At 42.3% G+C, this 25,052-nt stretch overlaps 1 pseudogene; it reads left to right on the top strand.

Moving 5' to 3' along the window:
* Positions 1–11,813: 11,813 nt before the first annotated feature.
* On the top strand, positions 11,814–13,982 carry LOC144304937 (RNA-binding protein EWS pseudogene; annotated as a pseudogene).
* The last annotated feature ends 11,070 nt before the right edge of the window (positions 13,983–25,052 follow it).

Genomic DNA, 25,052 nt, shown 5'->3' with positions numbered 1-25,052 from the left:
GAGAGTTCTCCCCAGAACCCAATCTGATCTCAGATTTCCAGCCTCCAGAACTATAAGAAAAATTTCTATTGTTTCAGCCATCCAATCTGTGGTGCTTTGTTGTGGCAGCCTGAGCTGACTAATAGAGCCTGCAAAGGAGAGAGTGCTTTATATGATGCAGTTTAGGTGCTGAATCAGCGGGTAGTAGACAGTCTGTTACCTAGACAATCCCCCTACCTTCCCTCCGCCCCCTCCCACACAAAGCAACCAGAAACACCTGCGTTATTGGTTGGAAAATATCAGAAACTCTATAAATACAACTTAATTTTTCCTAGATGATAATAGATATAGCTGGGCATTTCTGCCTGCCAAGTTCTTGCCAAGACTGTGTGTGTACTGATGCCCTAACTCCCTCCCTACAGGGACACCTACACATTTTGAAATTGTGAGTCATAAACTTAACTCCTTATTTTATTTTATTTTATTTTATTATTTTATTTTTATATTTTTTTTAGAGAGAGAGTGCGAACAGGGAGTGGGGAGGGCAGAGGGAGAGGGAGAAGGAATCTCAAACAGGCTCCGTGCTCAGTGTGGAGCTCAGGGTGGGGCTCGATCCCAGGACCACAAGATCATGACCCTGGTGGAAACCAAGAGTTAGTTGCTTAACTGAGCCACTCAGGTACCTCTCTGATTAACTCTTTAACTCTTTAGCCCTCTGATTTATTTTTTTGAAGATTCATAAGGAGAGGGAGAGAGATTACGTGTGAGCATGGGAGGGGCAGAGAGAGAATCTCAAGCAGACACCACACTAAGCATGGAGCCCTGACTCAGAGTTCGATCCCAGGACCCTGAGATCACGACCTGAGCCAAAATCAAGAGTCAGAGGCTTAACCGACTGAGCCACCCAGCTGTCCTAGCTCTCTATAACTCCCTTTGGTGCTTCACTGAAGTGGTATTGAGCATCTTGCTCAAACCCTCTATGAATATTCTAGATTATATACAATTAGCCACAATTTAGGGGTGTTCTAGGCTAGTTTAGGAAGAATCCGTGTAAATTGTGTCCAGTTGTATACATAAGATTACGAATATTTTAACTTTAACCTTTAAAATTCAAACCACACCACAAACTCTTACCTCTGTACACCTACAAGTGCCTGTAGAGGTTCTTGTTGGGGGATCTGAAATACCAGTGCTGTGTACTTCAGCCTTAATAGGGAGAGATGGAGTCACTTGTTCCCTGTCACCCCTCCCCCCAAAAAAGACCCCACATACCTTACCACCTTTGCTCACCAACAAAAGATTGTGAGCACATGTAATCTGTGAACACTGTTAGCAATGCCTGCTTGAAACTTGCTAAATACCCCTTTCGGTATACGTGCAGGTGGATACACAAAGCGGCACTTGGATTTTCCAGGTGTGCACCTCTGCAGCCCTCACCCTTTAGCTCTTGCCTCCTCACGCCTTCCTCACTGAGGAGGAAATGAGGCAAGCCTTCTCCCAGTCAAGAGAGTATAGGCCCTTGTGCACAGGCAGCCATGGAGATAAGAGTTTCATTAGTTTATGTGTGATTTCTTAGACCTTTTTTTTAACTATTAAATATAAGACAACTACAGAAACAGATGAACAGTTTAGCAAACCCTCTTGTAACTGGCATCCATGTCAGGAGAGAGGACTGGCCAACCACTACACACACTCTCCAGAGGCACCTTCCAAACACAGCCCCCCACTCCCATGAATAACCTCTGTCCTTACCATGGGGGTTATTTTATTTCTCTTGCTGGGTATTAGCACCTGCATCGTTCATTTGGCTGCTATTAAAGAATTATCACAAACTCAGTGGCTTAAGACAACAGTAATTTATTCCCTCAAAGTTCTGGAGGCCACAGGTCCAAAATAAGGGTTCTGCAGGGCTACTGCGTCTCTGGACTCTCTAGGGGGAGGGGAGGATCATTTGGTTCCAGCTCCTGGTGGCCGCAAGCATTCCATAACTTGCAGCCACAACTATCCAATCTCTGCCTCCCTGGTCAGATTGTCTCCTTCTCTTCTGATGGTATCAAATCTCCTTCTGCTTGACTTTTACAAGGACACTTGTGATTTGATTTAGGGCCACCTGGATAATCCAAGATGATTTATTCTTTTCAAAATCCTTAATGGAATTATATCTGCAATGACCCTTTTTCCAATAAGGTAACATTGACTGGTTCCAGAGAGTAGGATGTGGACTATTCTCGTTTGCCTTTGTTTTGTCCTTTAGGTTTCTTAACCTATAGGTTCCCCATCCACCTCCTCCTCCTCCTCCTTCTCCTCCTCCTTCTTTCTTCTTTCTTCTTCTTCTTTTAATACCTTGTACTTTATTTGTTGAAGAAGATAGATCACTTATTTTGCTTTCCCAAAGCTAAGGTTGTACTCTTTGCTTTCTTCTTGTGTAGTTTAGCATATTCCTCTGTCCTCTGTGTTTCCTATAATCTGGTAGTTTAATCAGATTCAGGTTTCATTTTTTTGATCAAAACTACTTTGTAGGTGATGGTGCATTTGTCAAAAGACACAGAATTGTTTCTTTTGGATGTTAGCAGCCGTAGATACTGTGAGGAGAAAACTGCTATCTGGAGTTGCTGCCTAGGCACTTTGTGGTATCACAACCCTGTTCACACCCAGAGTCTGGATATTTGTTTATGGAATTTTTTTATTGAAGCATAGTTGACATACAATACCCTGTTAGTTTCAGGTGTACATCATAGTGATTTGATATTTTTATGCATCAGAAGATAATCCTGCAAGAAGTCTAGTTACCGTCCATCACCATATAATGTTATTACAATATTATTGACTATATTCCCTATGCTGTACATTGCATGTCAGAATTTGGAAATTTAGATAAGGACCTGAGCTTAGGATTCCTGCCCAGGTTCCTGCTTTTCTCTTCTTTTTTTAATTAAATATTTTATTTCTTTATGCATGAGAGGCAGAGAGAGAGAGAGAGAGGCAGAGGGAGAAGCAGGCCCATGCAGGGAGCCCGACGTGGGACTCGATCCCAGGACCCCAGGATCACGCCCTGGGGTGAAGGCAGCGCTAAACCGCTGAGCTATCCAGGCTGCCCACCTGCTTTGCTTTTCTCTGGGCACCTTTTAAAATAACCACTTAGAGTGGAGCTGGGGAAAAAAAGTTAGTGACTTCTGCCCTAACCACCTAACAAGTAGTAAGTGCTTGCTACCCTGCTCCCTATCTCCGGATCCCTCCTGAGAGGGAGGAAGATAGCCTTTGTTCAGGCTCCTTGTGCTTCCCCCACTCCCCCAACTCCCAGCTTCTGGCATTTGTAATAAACCATGTGACTTTACTTCCTTCGTGTGAAAGTATGGAAACTGCAGCTTTATCAAAATGGCCTTAGGGTTTCACTTCGCAAAGTGGGAGCTCTGATGCTGAGGGAGCTGCTGACCCCTGTGGGTGGCTGATGCCTTCTCCTTCAGCAGGACATCATCTGCATACTCTTAATTTAATACACCCACTAAGGGCCCTCAACACAGATACCCAATACCTAGATCTGTGATTCATCAGAGACTGCCAGCTGGTGATTTCTAATGTTATCATCTTTTTCAGATGTATTTTTTTAATACATCTCTTTAAAGAGAAACTTTTCTTCATCTACTAGTTGTTTACCCAGAGGTATAGGAAAGGTAGGATAGATGCTTGATTCTTACTTTATGTACCAGTTTGCAAACTAAACAGCATCCTTCAAAAGTAATTTATTAGATTTACTGAGTTGTTTTAATCACTATGAACTTATGGATTTAAATGTATTTGTCATATTTCAGTCCATTGTCGTTACTCTTACTGAAGCTTGAATTATTCCATCTTAAGCCAACAGAACGATCTGCAGATTATTTTCCAGTTCCTTTGGCACAGCCCTGATAGTTTTTTATAGCTTCTTTGCTAACTGACATGACCGTATACTTCTGGCTCCTCTTGTACATCTCCTGCCTCAAACCTGGAATCTGAGATTTCTCCAAGAAGTCCTGGTTTCTTTTACTGAAAGATGGTATTTCAAGACCATAACGTGGACACTAGGGATGTTTCCTGCTACTAGATTGTTCATTGTTTCCAGGTCTAAAGTTGAAATACATAATAACAACACAAAAGACAGGAGATGGGTAACTAGAGTTAAAATTTTCTAAGGTCCTAGCATTGTCAGGCTAAAGGCAATGTACGATGTTTACCTAACCTCTTCTTTTTTTCTTTCTTTTTTTAAAATTTTATTCATTTATTCATGAGAGACACACAGAGAGAGACAGGCAGACACAGGCAGAGGGAGAAGCAGGCCCCATGCAGGGAGCCCGACGTGAGACTCAATCCCGGGTCTCCAGGATCATGCCCTGGGCTGAAGGCAGTGCTAAACCACTGAGCCACCAGGCTGCCCTATTTTTAAAGATTTATTTATTTATTCATGAGAGACACAGAGAGAGAGAGAGAGAGAGAGGCAGAGACACAGGCAGAGGGAGAAGCAGGCTCCACGCAGGGAGCCTGATATGGGACTTGATCCCGGGTCTCCAGGATCACACCCTGGGCTGAAGTCGGTGCTAAACCGCTGAGCCACCCAAGGATCCCTACCTAACCTTTTCTATCCTAGTATCTGTAGCCCCATTTTCCCACAAAAAGTGTTCTCAGAGTCACTTGGAATAATAGAGTAATAGAACATTATATTTCATTTATTTTCTGCTACATCTTACACACACACCCCCGTTCTCAGAATAACAGTACTAACCTGAGGCTTGGATAGACATTTTTAGTAATTTGGGGCCTCTTCAAAATGCCAAACAGAAAGCAGATGCAGAGGTCAGGTTGAAACTGGCTCACTACCACCTGGGACTTGGGGTTTTAGTTAGAAGGAAAGGATGGTAAGGAATTCCAGCCAGGAACTCTAAACATATGTAAAAAGTAGGAACATTTTAGAGGATCTCATTCTTCACAATTAAAATTTTTTTTAAGTAATCTATACACCCAACATGGGGCTTGAACCTATAACTCTGAGAGTAAGAGTCACATGCTCCACTGACTGGGCCAGCCAGGCACTCCAACTTTTTTTTTTTTTTTAAGATTTTTTATTTATTTATTCATGAGAGACACAGAGAGAGGCAGAGACACAGGCAGAGGGAGAAGCAGGCTCCTCGCAGGGAGCCCGATGTGGGACTCGATCCAGCAACTCCAGAGGCAAAGGCAGATGCTTAACCACTGAGCCACCCAGGCATCTCCACTCCAAGTTCTTTATAATTTTTGAAGGTCTTTGAAACAGCCTTTGTTAGACCTTGCTTCTGTTTTTCCATCCTCCAGTTTCTAACAAAAGGCTTGGGGGCTCAGCCAAGAACTCATGAGAGGGCTCCTCCAGAAAACAATTCTCCCTTGTCAACATGTCAGGAAGTCTAATGAACACAAAGACACATAAAATTCTATTCAACTGTTTTTAAGAAAATACAGAAACCTGAAGTTATTGGTTTAAAAATTACTGATTCTTGGGGCACCTCGGTGGCTCAGTGATTGAGCATCTGCCTTCAGCTCAGGTCGTGACCCCGGGGTCCTGGGACCGAGTCCCACGGTCGGGCTCCCTGCATGGAGCCTGCTTCTCCTTCTGCCTGTGTCTCTGCCTCTCTCTTTGTCTCTCATGAATAAAGAAATCTTTTTAAAAAATTACCTATTCTCTTTGTTACCTCTGCTTCTAAAATAAGTAAGGAAGGCAAAGTAAAGGAGTCCATACCTTTTTCTCCCTGAAAAAGAAGAAGCTTCTTGAAGAAGATTTGGATCAGGAATTAGACAGTTTAGAAGCCCCCTGTATCCAAGCATTTATGCAGCCACACCCATATCATAGCACATGCCTGGTTATGGAATTATTGGAAAGTCTAAACCAAAATTGCACCCAGTGTAAACTGTCATCATTCTCTTGGCTGAACACAACTTCAGTCTTCAGGTGCATTTTGTGACTTTGTATTTCCTATTTGAGTTTGTTGTCTTGTGTACCTGTAATATTTTGGACAATAGTTCTTTTTTTTTAAGATTTTAAAATTTTATTTATTCATGAGAGACACAAGAGAGAGAGAGGCAGAGACACAAACGGAGGGAGAAGCAGGCTCCACACAGGGAGCCTGATGTTGGACTCAATCCTGGGTCTCCAGGATCAGGCCCTGGGATGAAGGCAGGCACTAAACCGCTGAGCCACCCAGGGATCCCCATGGACAGTAGTTCTAACGGGGGATCCCTCCATAGTGGCATTCACCTTCTGTGAACCTCTATGTTTTTATTCTGTAAGTTATAAATAAAGATGTTCTTGGCCATTGCGGTGGATGAGCTGAAGCTTTGAAATGTTATTTCAATGAGGAAGCTCAGAGTTTTATGAGAAAACATAACAAAACATCTGTGGAAGTAGCACAGCATCCTGTCTCATAAATCCAGTGTTGGAAACTTTCTCATCAGGTTCTTTTCTTTTCCTTCCCCTCCCTGTCTATAAAAGTGAAACATTTAGAAGAGTTTAAGGTGAAGTTAAGGAGAGCCACCCAACCCAGTTCTCCAGTGGTACATTTCTGAGGGCAACCAAGAAAAATGTATCAAAATTACAAGTGAAAAATCCTTTTGAATCAGAAGAGAACTTTATTAGTGTGGGAACACTTTTCATCTCTTGAGGTCCATGCAGAAGCAGCTCTGCTAGTTTAACATCATTAGCTTCTCTTGCTTCCCCCTAGGAAAAGAGGGATGGCTTTCCTAATTATTAAATTTAAAAAGAATAAACCAAGAAGCCACCACTCAACCCTTCTTCTTCCTCAGACTTGCACAAGGAGGCCTATAATTGAGCAACATTGCCTTCGATTAAGTGCTAAGAGATTGAGAATTAAGTCACATTCTTCAACATCAGCTTTTATCAGTAATAAAGATAATATTTCAATCACCTCTCTGCCTAATTTTTTGTCTTATTTCCCAAGTGGCTCAAAAGTTGGATGAGGATGAGGAGTGTTATTTTTTTTTCCTAGGATCCAAATACACATCTAAGAATTTATTCTACAGATACATTTATGTATGTGTGAAATGACACATGCATAAGATTATTCATTATGGCCTGTTTGTAACAGCACAAGACTGAAACCAATCTGGATGTCCTGTAGAATTATTTAAATAAATTAAGACACTGCTGTCCAATAGAGTACTATATAGTCATAAAATTTATGGACGCTCCAAAGAGAGATTAAGGAAAATGCACACACAAAAAAACAAAAACAAGGTACAGAACTGTGAATAAAGTGTACTGTCAGCTGTGTAAGAAAAGGAAAATTGCATAAATATTTGCTAATGCATTCATAGGATATTTTGAGAATGATATACAAGAAACTAATGATTTTTTTAGTTATGTTGCCTTGGGGAAAAAAACATGTAGCTAGATGCATTTTACATTTGTTGCTCCTTATAGTCACAGAAATAATGGGTGAGTGAAAACTCAAAGCAGAAATCATATGTCTCAAAGTCTTATTAAGTAGGTAAATCTCTTTGAAATTGTATTTGCTAGTAGATGGATTATAAATTAATCAGTCATTCACTCAATCAAAATGCATTCACACTTCTTTACTCTTGTAAACTGAGGTGATTATTATATTTTGACCTCTTAAAGAAATTTAATTCACCTTTGAATAAATCTGCATATAATTGAATACCTAAATTAAATTCTCAAATAAATAGAATAAGAACATAGGTACATGAATAGTTAAACTATATGGCAAGTTTCACCATGAAAAGTCATTTGCTTATTCTCGCATATTCAGAAACTACTCCTTGAGAGCCTCCTCTGTGCCACACCCTGCCCTAAATTCAGAAAACAGAGTGGAGCAAGACACTGTCCCTGTTCTTCTTCTTTTTAAAGAATTTATTCATTTGAGAGAGAGCACATGAGCAGGGGGTGGGAGGAGAGGCAGAGAGAGAGGGAGAAGGAGACTCCCCGCTGAGCAGGGAGCCGCATGGACCCTGGGATCATGACCTGAGCCTGAAGAGAGACACGTAAGGGACTGAGCCACCCAGGGGCCCCATCCCTGTTCTTAGAATTTCCCCTAACAGTGTATACAGACAATAAACAAATAAACAAGCAAATAATTTAAAAAAGTGATAGTCCTAGAACCACACTTATAAATAAAGCAAACTGGTGTTTATCAGAGGGAAGGGAAGATGGGGGAACCCTGGTGCACTGTTGGTGGGATTATAAATTGGTATAGCCATTGTGGAAAACAATATGGAAGGCCCTCAAAAAAATGAAAATAGGGATCCCTGGGTGGCTCAGTGGTTTAGTGCCTGCCTTTGGCCCAGGGCCTGATCCTGGAGACCCAGGATCGAGTCCCACGTTGGGCTCCCTGCAGGGAGCCTGCTTCTCCCTCTGCCTGTGTCTCTGCCTCTCTCTCTGTGTCTCTCATGAATAAATAAATAAAATGTTTTTAAAAAATGAAAATAAAACTATAGCAATCCCACTTCAAATCCCAAAGGAAATGAAAATGTTACATCAAAGACCTATCAGCGCTCCAATGTTCATAGCTGCGTTGTTCACAATAGCCAAGACTAGAAACAAACTAAGTGCTCATCAAGAGATGAAAGGATTAAAAATGGTATATATAAATGGTATATATATATATTATTCAGCCATAAAAAAAGAAGGAAAGTCTACCATTTGCAAAAATGGATAGATCTTGAAGGCATTATACTAAGTGAAACAAGTCAGAGAAAAACAAATACTGTGTGATCTCACTTATATGTGAAATCTAAAGAAAAAAAAAGAAAAAGAAAAAAGACGACCAACCCGCCCCCCCAAAAAAAAAAAACCCAAACTCCTAGAAAAAGAGATCAGATTTGTGATTACCAGGGGCAGGGGGCAGGAGGGGTTGGAGGGTTGGATGAAGATGATCAAAATGTACAAACCTCCAGTTATAAGTAAGTACGAAGAATGAAGTACAACATGATGACTGTGTTAACATTGCTGGATGATATGTAGGAAAGTTGCCAAGAGAGTAAATAGTAAGAATTCTTACCACAAGGGGGAAAAAATGTTTTCTTTTGTATCTGTATGAGATGATGGGTGTCTTAATTAAACTTATATGGTAAGTTTCATGATATATATAAGTCAAATCATTATGCTATGTACCTTAAACTTATACATACAGTCCCATATGTCAATTCTGTCTCAATAAAACAGGAAACAAAGCTATCAGGTGGTGATCAATGTTATGTTAAAAAGGGAGGATAAGGGCAGCCCCGGTGGCTCAGCGGTTTAACGCCGCCTTCGGCCCAGGGCGTGATCCTGGTGACCCGGGATCGGGATCGAGTCCCACGTCCCATGTCAAGTCCCACGTCGAGTCCCAGGTGGGGCTCCCTGCATGGAGCCTGCTTCTCCCTCTGCCTGTGCCTGTGCCTCTCTCTCTCTCTCTCTCTCTCTCTTTCTGTGTCTTTCGTGATTAAATAAATAAAATCTTAAGAAAAGAATGAAGTCTTCTTACAAAAAAAAAAAAAAAGTGAGGATAAAGTAGGTGGAGTGGGGTCATTGTGAGGGAATACTGTTTACATAGGGTGGTTAGCAAAGGTCTCTGATAAGATGATATTTGTGCTGAGGGAAAGACCAGAACCTTGGAAACAGCAAGTGCAAGGGCCCTGAGGCACCTGTACTGTGAGATCTTCTGTGTATTTGTTATCCAAAAGGATTTATCCTCGGCTTAGTTAATTCTTGTAGAATATTTTACATATACAGAATTAAGGAGCAATTATATTAATAAATGCATACACTCATTAAGCAATCAATTCATAAGAAATGCAGAGGGTGAATTTTCATGAAAACAAGTTCATTTTGCAAATGAATCTGCAATTTAGGATTTTACAAAGCCTGCAGGCTGACTCACGTGTCTATACTTGGTCCACAACAATACTCCTAAAATCCTAAAATGATTGATTAAATTCTCTATATTTCTCTCAGTGACTCTTTCTAGTGCTCTAAGAACCAGAACAAACTCTTTACATCTCCTGTGAGTCTCCCAAAGTTTACTTTATCCAGAGACAAAGGAGGAAGAATCCTTCAAGTTGGTAACTCTTAGCTCTGTTTTTAGAGTAAACATAACCATTTAATGAAAACAGACAATGTGCGTGTGCTGAGTGTTATTTTAAGGAATCAACAGAGGAGGGAGAGAAGGGGGGAAACCAGAAGAGATCAAAAGGTTATTAAACAACCTGGAATTAATAATAATAAGCTTTTGAAAAAGCTTCAAGCCAGTGTATCCTGTTTTTTTCCTGTCTACCTTCAATAAAGAAGTGGTCATTAGAGCTATGATTTAACTAAACTCCAAGCTTTCCTGAGGCAGAAGACAGAGGCTGTTTTGTTTACTTTTGTGTCTTCAGGGACAAGCACATGGAAGGCTCACTATGTATATTTGTGGAATTAATTATTAATGTTAAACTCTGCGGTAGCAACCATAATTTTTCTACACTGCCTGGAGACACTTGGGTTCAATCTTGCATACAGGTTTCTTATTATTTTTCCAAAGCCAGCCCACAAAAAAAACCCAAAGAAGATGAAATGGAGAATTTCAGGCCCCGCCCTGTAGTCACAGAAAATGGGACACTGCCTGCTGTGGGCATCACAAGAATTTCAAGGTCCAGGACATGGAAGTTAAACCCAGATGGCTTAGCTCCCCGAGCCTTGGAATGATCACCTTACATGGTAGTCTAAGTTGCTTCTGAGCCGCTGGGACTGTAGAAAGCAGGGAGTCTCACTGTATGTCCCTTTGATTTGGGGGATAACCTGTTCTGCAGATTTGCCAAGAGATGCAAACTTTGGGTGCACCCCGAGAAATGCAAGGGAGGCAATGGGAAGCCACATTCACCCTCTTGCATCTGAATCTCATTTATATCTTTGCTCTGCTTCTGAGCTCATTCAAAACTAACTCAAAATAATATCAACTTGAATTAAAGCCAACTATTTATTCTCTCCATTCCCGAAGCCTAGGCCAAATCCCATGATCGACTTGAGCTCTAGCTCTGTGTTTACAGTGAACATATTTTAATAAAAGATGACAAGTAGTGCACAGTAAGTATTTTTAGAGTAGCTAGAAGAACATGCTACAGCCCTCAAAGAGATGGCTTTCTAATAAGGGAGACAAGAAAGTATAAAAACTATTCCCATCAAAAGCAATGCAAAGCTATAGGGTCTAAGACCTGTAATGAGCCACAGGATATTCAATTTTATGTAATAGTGTGGAAGTCTGCCTTTTCAAATTACTTATTTTTTATAGAATTTTGAAATATAGTAAAAGATTATCCAGTATGGAATTTTTTAATCTATTTAAACTAGATCTTCTGTATGAATATAGCACAATATCGGACACTTCTACCCCTAACTCCAATATTTCTCTAGAGTTGGGGTAGAAGTCCACAGTACTAAACCTCTCAGTGGGGCAGCCCCGGTGGCGAAGCGGTTTAGCGCCGCCTGCAGCCCAGGGCGTGATCCTGGAGACCCTGGATCGAGTCCCACGTCGGGCTCCCGGTGCATGGAGCCTGCTTCTCCCTCTGCCTGTGTCTCTGCCTCATTCTCTCTCTCTCTCTGTGACTATCACAAATAAATAAAAATTAAAAAAAATTTAAAAACAAAAGGAGATGATCCTTTACTTCTGAGAATGGTACATTCCATAATAAAAAAGTGAGAAATTGATGACCCATGAATGGGGACAATTGCAAGAATGATGTCCTTGAGAAAAAGACATCCAGAGCATGAGGGGACTAGCCTTTGATAGAGCAATAGCACTTGTATTGTAACAAGTGGGAAAATAGAAAATATTGAGAACGAGAGGGAAGGAGAGAAAATGGTGTCCACGGATTACAGTACCTACAGCCAAGCTGCAGCCCAGCAGGGCTACAGTGCATACACCGCCCAACCAACTCAAGGATATGCACAGACCACCCAGGCATATGGGCAGCAGAGTTATGGAACCTATGGACAGCCCACTGATGTCAGCTATACCCAGGCTCAGACCACTGCGACCTATGGGCAGACCGCCTATGCAACTTCTTATGGACAGCCTCCCGCTGGTTATACTACTCCAACTGCCCCCCAGGCATACAGTCAGCCTGTCCAGGGGTACGGCACTGGTGCTTATGATACCACCACTGCTACGGTCACTACCACCCAGGCCTCCTATGCAGCTCAGTCTGCATATGGCACTCAGCCTGCTTACCCAGCCTATGGGCAGCAGCCAGCAGCCACCGCACCTGCAAGACCACAGGATGGTAACAAACCCGCTGAGACTAGTCAACCTCAATCTAGCACAGGGGGTTACAACCAGCCCAGCCTAGGATATGGACAGAGTAACTACAGTTATCCCCAGGTACCTGGGAGCTACCCCATGCAGCCAGTCACAGCACCACCATCTTATCCTCCTACCAGCTACTCCTCTCCACAGCCGACTAGTTATGATCAGAGCAGTTACTCTCAGCAGAACACCTATGGGCAGCCGAGCAGCTATGGACAGCAGAGTAGCTATGGTCAACAAAGCAGCTATGGGCAGCAGCCGCCCACTAGTTATCCCCCCCAAACTGGATCCTACAGCCAGGCTCCAAGTCAATATAGCCAACAGAGCAGCAGCTACGGGCAGCAGAGTTCATTCCGACAGGACCACCCCAGTAGCATGGGTGTTTATGGGCAGGAGTCTGGAGGATTTTCCGGACCAGGAGAGAACCAGAGCATGAGTGGCCCTGATAACCTGGGCAGGGGAAGAGGGGGATTTGATCGTGGAGGCATGAGCAGAGGTGGGCGGGGAGGAGGACGCGGTGGAATGGGCAGCGCTGGAGAGCGAGGTGGCTTCAATAAGCCTGGTGGACCCATGGATGAAGGACCAGATCTTGATCTAGGCCCACCTGTAGATCCAGATGAAGACTCTGACAACAGTGCAATTTATGTGCAAGGCCTAAATGACAATGTGACTCTAGATGATCTGGCTGACTTCTTTAAGCAATGTGGAGTTGTTAAGATGAACAAGAGAACCGGACAACCCATGATCCATATCTACTTGGACAAGGAAACAGGAAAGCCCAAAGGTGATGCTACAGTATCCTATGAAGACCCACCAACTGCCAAGGCTGCTGTGGAGTGGTTTGATGGGAAAGATTTTCAAGGAAGCAAACTTAAGGTTTCTCTTGCTCGGAAGAAACCTCCAATGAACAGCATGCGGGGTGGTATGCCTCCCCGTGAGGGCAGAGGGATGCCACCGCCACTCTGTGGAGGTCCAGGGGGCCCAGGAGGTCCTGGGGGCCCCATGGGTCGCATGGGAGGCCGTGGAGGAGACAGAGGTGGCTTTCCCCCAAGAGGACCCCGGGGTTCCCGAGGGAACCCATCTGGAGGAGGAAACGTCCAGCACGGAGCTGGGGACTGGCAGTGCCCCAATCCGGGGTGTGGAAACCAGAACTTGGCCTGGAGAACAGAATGCAACCAGTGTAAGGCCCCGAAGCCTGAAGGCTTCCTTCCACCACCCTTCCCGCCCCCGGGCGGTGACCGTGGCAGAGGCGGCCCTGGTGGCCTGCGGGGAGGACGAGGTGGCCTCATGGACCGCGGTGGTCCCGGTGGGATGTTCAGAGGTGGCCGCGGTGGAGACAGAGGGGGCTTCCGTGGTGGCCGGGGCGTGGACCGAGGTGGCTTTGGCGGAGGAAGACGAGGCGGTCCTGGTGGGCCCCCGGGACCTTTGATGGAACAGATGGGAGGAAGAAGAGGCGGGCGTGGAGGACCTGGAAAAATGGATAAAGGCGAGCACCGTCAGGAGCGCAGAGACCGGCCCTACTAGACGCAGAGACCCCGCAGAGCTGCATTGACTACCAGATTTATTTTTTAAACCAGAAAATGTTTTAAATTTATAATTCCATATTTATAATGTTGGCCACAACATTATGATTATTCCTTGTCTGTACTTTAGTATTTTTCACCATTTGTGAAGAAACATTAAAACAAGTTAAATGGTAAAAAAAAAAAAAGAAAGAAAGAAAATATTGATAAAGATACTGAAAGAGTTGGTGGTTAGAGTCCCTGTTTAGTTGCTACATTTTATTCAGTAAAGTATGTGATAGATCATACTAGTTAGGTATGTGATAGTTAGGGAGGGTTAAAATTTCTTTCTTTTTTTAGAGATTTTATGTATGTATATATGTATTTATATTGAGAGTGCCCCCACTGCGAGCAGGGGGAAGGCACAGTGGGACAGGGAGAGAGAGAATGTCAAGCAGACTCTGCACTGAGCACAAAGCCCAACATAGGGCCCAATCTCACATCCTTGAGCCAAAATCAAGAGGCAGCCACTTAACCGACTGAGCCACCCAGGTACTCTAGGGAGAGTTGGAATTTCCAACAGAAAAAAAGAAAAAGAAAATATAAAACAGTTGATGACTGAGAGAGTGAAATGTTGACCTTACTAGGTAGATGTTACACAGTTATTGAGCAAATGCTGAATGCTTCTTTCAACTTTCTGATCGTAAATTTAATCCACAACAGCTCCAGTATTCAGCTACTCTGATGCAGGCCTACTAAAAGTCTGGAATTATACTCAGCAGGGGAGGTAAGTATAAAAGAAGTAGAGTTGGCGGTGCCTCGGTGGCTCAGTCAGTTAAGCATCTGACTCTTCTTTTTTTTTTTTTAATTTTTTATTTATTTATGATAGTCACACACACCAGAGAGAGAGGCAGAGACATAGGCAGAGAGAGAAGCAGGCTCCATGCACCAGGAGACTGATGTGGGATTCGATCCCGGGTCTCCAGAATCGCGCCCTGGGCCAAAGGCAGGCGCCAAACCGCTGCGCCACCCAGGGATCCCAGCATCTGACTCTTGATTTCAGCTCAGGTCTTGGGGTTGTGAGATCGAGCCCCAAGTCAGGCTCCACTCTTAGCGTGGAGTCTGCTTGGGATTTTCTCTCTCTCTCTTTCCCTCTGCCCCTTCTACCCCCCACTCTCTCTAGGGTAAATAAATAAGATCTTTAAAAAATCTACTTTTTAACCTAAGTTGCTTTTCTTAATGAGGGACCAAGGAATCAAAGATAGACAAGGGGGAGAGCAAGACAAGACAGGTTGATGGACAGTTAACAAACAATGGACAGTTAACAATGGACAGGTAAAAAACAGTAGTGGGGTCAGTGGATTGGAGAACCCAGGGTATTGGACACATAAAAATGGTAAGAGTAGGGATGAAGAGGAAGACATTGAGCCAGATGTCAAGTCTTCAGTGAAGGAGTGGGCATGATTGGGAGATCATTCAACCATAGAATAAGGAGCTGAGGCTTTTGAAGAAAGAAGGAAGAACAGGTTGAGTGGAAATGGGTGACAAAGAGAAAAAAAACAAGTATCTCTTATTCTGGCTTGGAGGTATACAGAATGTGAGAGGAATACTTACTTCATTTAAAAAGACTGTAGAGGAGCCGATGAACTCAGGAGATAAAAAAATCACACATAGTAAGGTCAAGGAGTCAGAGGAAATGTTGATGAAAGAGGTTAAGAGTATAGGTGAGCATGTTTATCACACATCTGCAAGTCAAGGGTTCTAGAAGGCACATGGAAAGAGTTTTGGAGGGTCAGATGGGTGGGGGATTTGGTCGGATTTAGAGCTGTGCTTAACAAAGTGAGAGGAGGTGATCGGAAGGGCTTGAGCTTCCAGGAACTGTGGAAAAGAGGGAGGTGAGGCATGATTGGTGGGAAAACAAATCAAGTCAGTCATTTGCTGGTCTTAGTTCAGACACTATTTCTTGGGGGAAGTCGTCCCTCTTCTACACTGCATAGTTCCCACACTTCCCCAATTATAGCACTTCTTGTTTTTGTATGTGAATTAAGACTCTATGTCTTTCTTCTGGCCTTTGTACTTTACCAGAATCAACACGTAAGTGTTTCTGACGTCTCTTGAAGGATGCTACATCATATCTAGGACCAACACACTAGAGTTTGCTCAGTATAAACCTCTGAGCTTTTGTAGCTTGATGATACTTGTTCCCACTGCAGAGTGCACACTATCTCCAGGATCTCCAGGTCTCCAGGATCGCGCCCTGGGCCAAAGGCAGGCGCCAAACCGCTGCGCCACCCAGGGATCCCTTTTTTTTTTTTTTTAAGATTTTGTTTATTTATTCATGAGAGACACAGAGAGAGTGGCAGAGACATAGGCAGATGGATTAGCAGACTTTGATGCGGGACTTGATCCCAGGACCCCAGGATCATGACCTGAGCCAAAGGCAGACACTCAACCACTGAGCCACACAGGTGCCCAAGGATCATCTTTTTTAAAAAAAACCCTTGTTATAAAAAGTCCTCATTTGACCCTAGAACTCTTTTTTGGGAGCAACTCATCTCTTAGTTCCCCTTATAACAAAAGTTCTCAGAGTGGTCATTCCTTCTCTTTTTCCAGTTGTTCACCTCCCGTTCACTGTTACAACCCATTCCCACCATATCACTGAAACTACTATTATCAAGGTACCTATAACTTTCCTGTTGCCAAATTCAATAGACACTTCCCTGTCCTCATTTTACCTGAGGCTTTGTACAAACCGGTCAGTTCAGCAGGCTTAGGGGCCGGTTACCGTCTCAGGCGGTGCTATTTAGTCCCATCCTCAGCACTGTTGGACTTGCTTTGGGGAACCTAACCTCAAAACTTGAAGCCAAAGTAAATGGTTACTCTTGAAGAATTTCAAGAAACCAACTCATTATTCTGAAAATTGGTGAAAAGAAGAAAAATCAAGCATATATCCTGCATTTCCTGTATGAGCTCTACATCAAGGAAACCAAAACGTGAATGTGGTAAACTTTTTTTTTCCTACTAGAGGAATTCCCACTAATGAATACAGAAGGAATGATAATCACCATTTTGTCATCTTAAGGAAATAATGGATCTGGTCAATGATCATTGACAGCTGCTAAAATCATTTAGCAGGTGAGAAGCTGATGGAGAACTTTATGATGATAGAGCAGGCTGACAATACTTGAGCCGGGTGATTAATTTTAATATTCCAAAAAGGAGACTAACAGACTGTGTACATGCATCCCGATGCGATGCGGTAAGAGCACAGCAATCACCAGCAAAATTTCTATCCAGAATCTCATCAAGCCTCTAGACCTAATTTTCAGTTTATAGGAAATACAGAGAACAGAGGAAAATTTTAAGTAACACTCCAGGATACAATCAGCCAAATCTAGAATATAACAAATTCTATGGGGAAATGACTTGATTTCATCAACCAATGAATGGTACAGAAAACAAAAGAAAACCTATAAAGGTGAGCCTGGGTGGCCCAAGTCAGTTGAGCGTGGGACACTTGATATTGGCTGCGGTTGTGATCTCAGGGGTGGTGGGAAAGAGCCCCATGTTGGGATCCATGCTGAGCAGAAGCCTTCTGAGGTTTCTCTCTCCCTCTCCCTCTGCCACTTCCCCCAACCCCACGCCCCCTTCCCCTGCTGACACACACTCACGTGTACTCTCCCTTTTCTCTCTCTTTCTCTCTCAAATAAATGAATCTTTTTTAAAAAGAACCTATAGATTAAAAGAAATTTAAGAGGCATATCAACAATGCAATAGGTGGATCAGATTTGGATCCTGATTTGAATAAAGGAGCTGAAAATATATTTATGAGACAATCAAGGAAATTTGAATACAGACTGTGTATTGATGATAGTAAGTAATTTTTGTTAAATTTTATGTTTTGAGTATGATAATGGTAAAGACAGTTATTTTTAAGTCCTTATCCTTGGGGCTCCTGGGTGGCTCAGGGGTTGAGAGTCTTCCGTCGGCTCAGGTAGTGATCCTGGGGTTCTGGAATCAAGCCCGGGGTTGGACTCCACACAGGGAGTCTGCTTCTCCATCTACCTATGTCTCTGCCTCTCTCTGTGTTTCTCTGATGAATAAATAAAATAAAATCTAAAAGAAAAATAAACTGTTTTTTAAAGTCCTTATACTAATGCAAGACTTTTTTGGATGAAATCATGATGTTTGCCATTTGGCCTAAAATAGTCTGCTGAGGGCTTTAGGGAAGTGGGCAGCATAAAGATAAAGCAAACTTGATCATATGGTGATAAATGTAGAAACTGGATGATGGGTATTTGGGGAGTTACTATACTATTCTTTCTAATTCTATAGTGTTCTTGAAGATTTCTATGGTAAAAATGAAAACAAGCCAAAACCAAAAACAGAAAACAAAAAACTTGCAGCCCTCTTAGCTCTCTTCTTGAGAATTCTTTTCAAAGGCGACGAATGGTTTATTAGTAACACCTTTACAATACAATAGTTCATCTGATTTCCCTTGATTGTCTCAAAATTCCCCTTAGTTCTTTTGAGTTAATTTGTGACTTCATGTCTGTTTTTGAATGAGTAGGCTCGCGCCCTTTCCCTTGCTAATTGCACATTTCTGCTCTTTCCCTTGCTAATTGCACATTTCCTGCTAATTGCACATTTACGCTCTCTTCCCCAGCGAGTGGATTAGAGCAGTCCGCCCAGTAGGAGGCGCTGCCCTCAAAGTAGGATTTCACCGTGTGTGTTTAGAGAAGGTCCATCAGATCTTCCAATGCTGCTCCAGGCTCCGCAAAGCTTTCCGGAGAGACCTCTGCCTCATAGGGAATTTCTTAGAGTAGCTTTGCTTCTGGAATGATTTTCTATCACTTGGCTGCCAAAGTTGCGTTTCCTCCACACTGCAACTGACCCATCTCAGCTAGTATTGTTGTTACCCTCTCCTTCTTTAATCAGGTTCCTAGGCTCTTTTATTTTTTAAGATTTTTTAAAAAATATTTTATTTATTTATTCATGAGAGACACACACGGAGAGAGAAGTAAGGACACAGGCAGAGGGAGAAGCAGGCCCCATGCCGGGAGCCCAACGTGGGACTCTATCCCGGGTCTCCAGGATCAGGCCCTGGGCCAAACGCAGGCGCCAAACCGCTGAGCGGTGCACCCAGGGACCCCCTATTTCTTAAGATTTTATTTGTTTGAGAGAGAGCAAGAGCAGGGGCAGAGGCAGAGGGCGAGGGAGAAGCAGACTCCCCCACCCCACCCCCCGCGCAGGAGGCCAGATGCGGGGCTCCCTTCCAGGTCCCCGGGATCATGACCTGAGCCCAAGGCAGACGCTTGACCAACTGAGCCGCCCAGGGGCCCCCGTAGGCTCTTTGCGTGCCTGCCATCCAACCTGGGAGAGGGCTTCATACTCTAATGCAATTGCTGCTGTTGCTATTGTTGCAGTGACCTTACTTACCAGCTCCTTTTTGTGTGTATTTTGAGCAGAGTCATATCAGAACTTGTGGGGCATGATGCTAAATGCAATTTGGAGGGACCCACTTTAGGAAAAAGAATTATCAGGGACGCCTGGGTGGCTCAGCAGTTGAGTGTCTGCTTTTGCCTCTGGAATTCCGGGATCAAGTCCCGCACCAGGATCCTGCAGGGAGCCTGCTTCTCCTCCCTCTGCCTGTGTCTCTGCCTCTCTCAGTGTCTCTCATGAATAAATAAATAAATAAAAATTTTTAAAAAGGAAAAAGAATATCAAATTAAGTAGGAAAATGAGTTTCTCTTTAAAATAGGTAAATCAGGGCAGCCCTGGGTGGCTCAGCGGTTTAGCGCCGCCTTCAGCCCGAGGTGTGATCCTGGAGACCCAGGATGGAGTCCCACGTCCGGCTCCCTGCATGGGGCCTGCTTCTCCCTCTGCCTGTGTCTCTGCCTCTATCTCTCTCTCTGTGTCTCTCGTGAATAAATAAATAAAATCTTTGAAAAAAATAGGTAAATCACAATAAAGACAAATACCACAAAATACAGAAAAAAATTAACATTTTAAATTAGTTAACTGCCAGGAACATTTCTAGAATACTTTTTTTTCCTACATTTTTGGCTGCATAGGTTCTGATCACTCTTCATATAACAATAATCTTGTAATATTTTCCACAGAAAGGGTATTTTCTGCAGAAATGGTTAACAGTAATTCAGTCTTTCCTCTAGGATAGTTACAATTTCTCTAGGATGCTTTATATTATTGGGTGCTTAGAAAGGCGTTGTTATTAGTGATGCCTTATAAATATTTAAGAGTATCATCAAATTTAGGAAAACTTTTATCACATATGGACTGTCAGATTTGAGGGGGTATAAATATCACTTGATGGCACTCATTATAACGGTGTGTTTTGATTTTGGGTTGTGTTTGTTGTCATTTTTAAGCCATCAAAAATTTAACTTTTTTACAATTCATTCTTATGATTTTCTCCTCTTTGTTAATTGGATTATAAATAATCCAAGAAGCTTATTCCTTTCTTTTTTGGAATTTATCTCTTCTACTTAATAATTTGCTACTATTGGCATGATCTAAAATGTTTTTGGTATAATTTGCTTCTTGAAGTCAGAATAATTTCTATGGACTCTGTCATTCCTTTATCACTTAGGTTCATATTCCATTATTTTTATCTGAATTTTTCCCAATTATTTAAGAAACAACTCAGAAGCCTGTAATTTCCTCACATGTTTTATTGGAATGTTCTAAAATGTCTGTTTAAATTATGGACATAATGGCTTATTCTCAATTCAATGTCTTCTTAAACAGATAACAAAAATGCCCATATCACTTCAGTACTACCAGGCATGAGGCAAAATGGGATGGTAGGAAATTTGAAATGGAGAGAACACCAGAAGGGACGTCTGAGTGGCTCAGTAGTTGAGCATCTGCCTTCGGCTCCGGTCGTGATCCTGGGGTCCTGGAATCGAGTCCTGTATCAGGTTCCCTGCAGGAAGCCTGCTTCTCCTTCTGCCTATGTCTCTGCCTCTCTCTATGTGTCTCTCATGGATAAATAAAATCTTAAAAAAAAAAAAAGGAAAGAATGCCAGTTTTAATGATTTGACTAAAATATCTGACTTTTGCAAATTTAACAAAAACATGATCTTGAGAATGTGTGATTAGGGTTCTTCCCAGGGCCTTGGGAGAAGCCCATGCAGCTGAGAGGCTCTAAAGCTTAAACCTCATTAGCTTCCCTGTAAATCCACCTCTGGTCTTGAGTGATCGGCGCAAATCTCCTCTTCCTCCTCTTGGACAAAGTGTGTTCCTGTATTTTGTGCACTGGTTCTTCTGTTTGCCCCTCCAGATCCACGCTCCACCCAGAAGAACGATCCATTCATTCAGTTGGGTCTAACTGAAGGAGAGCCCTGATGAAGAGATCGGAAGAGGAGCAAGATGCTCTGACCTTTCTTCCCTTGGCTGCATCTCTACAGGGTTGGTGTGAGTTGGATGCCTCTTGTGATGGCCTCTCCATACAGTCCTCTGTCACCGGTGACCACTTCCTTGTATTACTCAGCCAGCCCTTCGCAGGCTAATAGAGCCCTCCATATGACTAGCCCTGGGACACTGCTCTATCCCCCAGAGTTTATTTTTTTTTATTGTTTATTTTTTTAATTTTTATTTATTTATGATAGTCACACAGAGAGAGAGAGAGAGAGAGAGGCAGAGACACAGGCAGAGGGAGAAGCAGGCTCCATGTACCGGGAACCCGACGTGGGATTCGATCCCGGGTCTCCAGGATTGCGCCCTGGGCCAAAGGCAGGCGCTAAACCGCTGCGCCACCCAGGGATCCCTATCCCCCAGAGTTTAGTTATGCCCTGCCCACACCTTTATAGAAGGTGGTTTATGAAGCTCTCAAATTACCCAGTTTGAGTATATATATCACTTCTTCCAGCTGGGACTTGATATGGTTTATAACGTCGGAGGCAACAAACTCTTCACTCTACACTTAACTTCTCTAAAACCACTCTGTACAGATGTCTTTATTTTCAGGGAATCAGCAAAGTCATACTCACTTCTTTTAGCTGCTTATTGCCTGGGTGTTTTTTTTTTTTCTTTTCTTTTCTTTCTTCTTTTTCTTTTTTTAATTGGGGTAGAATACATATTACATACAATTTACCACTGTTAAAGATAAAAGCACAGGCCCAAAATGGAGTCACTGTGTTAAGGCCCCAAGTCAGCCAACCAAGAATTAATACATAATTTGATGGTGCTTTCAACCTCCCTACCCCTGGGAATTTAAGCTTTAACTAGTCAATATGGAATATCCTGGTCAGTACTAGAAAGTTTACTGATAAACTCCTTTCTGTTCCCCTTAGGAGGGTAACCTTGCCTGAAACAAGACGTTCTTGGCTAATTTTTTTTTGTTTTCTCCCTCTCTCCCTTTAAAAACCTTTCCTTTTCTGCAGTGTGACATAACTCTTCTCTGTCTGCTAGATGGGGTGCTGCCTAATTCATGAACCCTTTAATAAAGCCAATTTGATCTCTTAAATTACTTGGTTGAATTTTTGGTGCTTAATATTATCTTAACTAATTTTTTTAAAAGATTTTATTTATTTATTCATGAGAGACACAGAGGAGACACACACAGAGAGAGAGAGAGAGAGAGAGAGAGGCAGAGACACAGGCAGAGGGAGAAGCAGGCTCCATGCAGGGAGCCCAGTGTGGGACTCCAGGATCCCAGGTTTCCAGGATCACGCCCTGGGCTGAAGGCGGCGCTAAATCACTGAGCCATTGGGGCTGCCCAATCTTAGCCACTTTTAACTGTACAGTTCAATGACATTAAACACATCCAGGTTGTTGTGAAACCATCACCACCATCTATCTCCATAATTCTGTCATCTTAAAAACTGAAACTCTACATCCATTCAGTAACCCCTCATTCTCCTCTCCTCCAGCCCCTGGCAACCACCATTATATTTCTTGTCTTTATGATTGTGACTACTCTAAGTACCTCATATAAGTGGAATCCTGTATAATATTTGTGTTTTTGTGATCAGCTTCTTTTTCTTAGGATAATGGCCTCGGGGTTCATGTATGCCATACCATACTGCCAAATTTCCTACCTTTTTTAAGGCTGAATTCCTTTGTATGTGTTGAATTCTACTGTAAGTACTGAATTTAATTCCACTGTTAACATTTTACCACATTTTACTTATCCACCCATCAGGCAATAGTTATTTGGGTTGCTTCCTCCTTTTAGCTATTATGAATAATGCTGCTATGAACACGAATGTACTACCTGGGTTTTTTAAGTGGCTATTTTCACTTCTTTTTAAAAACATTTCTTTCTAAATGTGGATAACTATTCTAGAGCTAGCCATGGTAGCAATCTTTTCAATAAATGGTGCTAAACCACTTGATTTTTTTAATCCATGTAGGAAAAAACCCCCAAACCAAAAAACTTTGTCATCTACCTTAAACTATATCCCCAAATTAATTTGAGATGAATCATAGAATTTTTTTTTATTGAATCACAGAATTAAATGTCAGAAAAAAAAAACAATGAATCTTCTAAAAGAGAATATTTTGTGACTTTGGGGTGGGCAGTGATTTCTTAAACATAATATAAAATGCAGTAATCATCCAAAAACACTAATAGGAAAGTGAAAAAAAGCAAGCCATGGCCTGGGGGAAGATATACACAATACATATATCTGACACAGGATTTGTATCTGGGTTATATAAACAAACTCTTAAACACCCATTTTTTTTAAAAAAGGACATAACATAATTTAAAAAATGGCCAAAACAGGGGGGATCCCTGTGTAGCTCAGCAGTTTGGCGCCTGCCTTTGGCCCAGGGCGCAATCCTGGAGTCCCGGAATCGAGTCCCGAGTAGGGCTCCAAGCGTGGAGCCTGCTTCTCCCTCTGCCTGTGTCTCTGCCTCTCTCTCTCTCTCTCATGAATAAAATAAAATAAAATAAAATAAAATAAAATAAAATAAAATAAATCTTTAAAAGAAGTGGACAAAACAGTTGGATAGATGTTTCACAAAGGATGATGTTCAAAGGGAAAGTAGCACATAAAAAGGTACTGAATGTTGTAAATCACCAAGGAAATGCAAATTAAAGGCACAGTGAGATACCACACCACCGTTAGAATGGCCAAAATTAAAAATAATGACAACGTGCTGCCCAGGATGTTTAGCAGACATGTTGTTGGTTCTTGTGAAAATGATATGACCACATTGGAAAACTGGAAAGCTATTTAGCAGTGCATATCAAAGCTAAACACACACCTGCCCTGTGACCCAGGTTTTTCACTCTTAGCTATACACCTGACAGAAATGGGTGCATACATCTACCCAAAGACATGAACAAGAGTGTTCAGCGCAATTTAATTCATAATAACCAAATGTCAGGGGTAACTTGGGTGGCCCAGTTGATTAAGTGTCTGCCTTTGCTAGGTCATGATCCCAGGGTTCTGGGATCAAACCCTGCATTGGGTTCCCTGCTCAACAGAAACTCTGCCCCTCCCCTCCACGTATGCTTGCGCTCTCTCTCTCTCTCTCTCTCTCTGAAATAAGTAAATAGAATCTTTAAAAAAATAATAGACCAACGTCCATCAACAGAAGAATGGATAGACTGTGGCATATTCATATACCACATATACTGTATATATACAACATGATTCTAATTATATTGCCTTCTTCAATAAGCAAAACTAATCTATGATAGATACTTTTAAGAGGGTATTGACTGGAAGGAGAGCATGAAGAAACATTCTGGAGCGCTAAAAATGTTCTATGTTTCAAGGGTGGGTAGTGGTTACAAGGTATTATTTATTTCTGAAGCTTCATTAAATCATACACTTGAAAGTCATGCACTTTACTGTTTGAGTGTTACAATTTAATTTTTAGAAAGTTTACCACACAAAATGGCCCCTTCATATGTCACAAATACTTTATTTTAGACAAAGTTTTAGTAAAGAATCTGTATTGTTTTATCAACTTCCATATGTTGTCTCTTATAGAAGACCTGCCAATAATTTGTTATGTTACCTGTTCACTGCATCAAATGCAGCAAATAGACTCAAGAAAATTTGGTTGTTCACAGTTTATTAGACAACTTTGGGGGATATTGGAGATCTTGGGGCAAGTTCCAGGTATACCTCCAACAACCTCACTCTCTGTTATCTCTGTGATCTGTTACTCTGAAGGCAGTTTTCATAGATGAGACCTATTCTGTCACAGGTTTAAACATCTATTAGCAAGAAGACCAAAAAAACCACTCTTACAGAAGGCACTAGACTTCTGGCCTTTAGGCGCTCGGACA

This window comes from Canis aureus, chromosome 34 (assembly GCF_053574225.1).
Source record: "Canis aureus isolate CA01 chromosome 34, VMU_Caureus_v.1.0, whole genome shotgun sequence".
Classification (NCBI taxonomy): Eukaryota; Metazoa; Chordata; class Mammalia; order Carnivora; family Canidae; genus Canis; species Canis aureus.
Note: the sequence above shows the minus strand (reverse complement) of the source record. Positions and strands in the feature narration are given on the sequence as shown.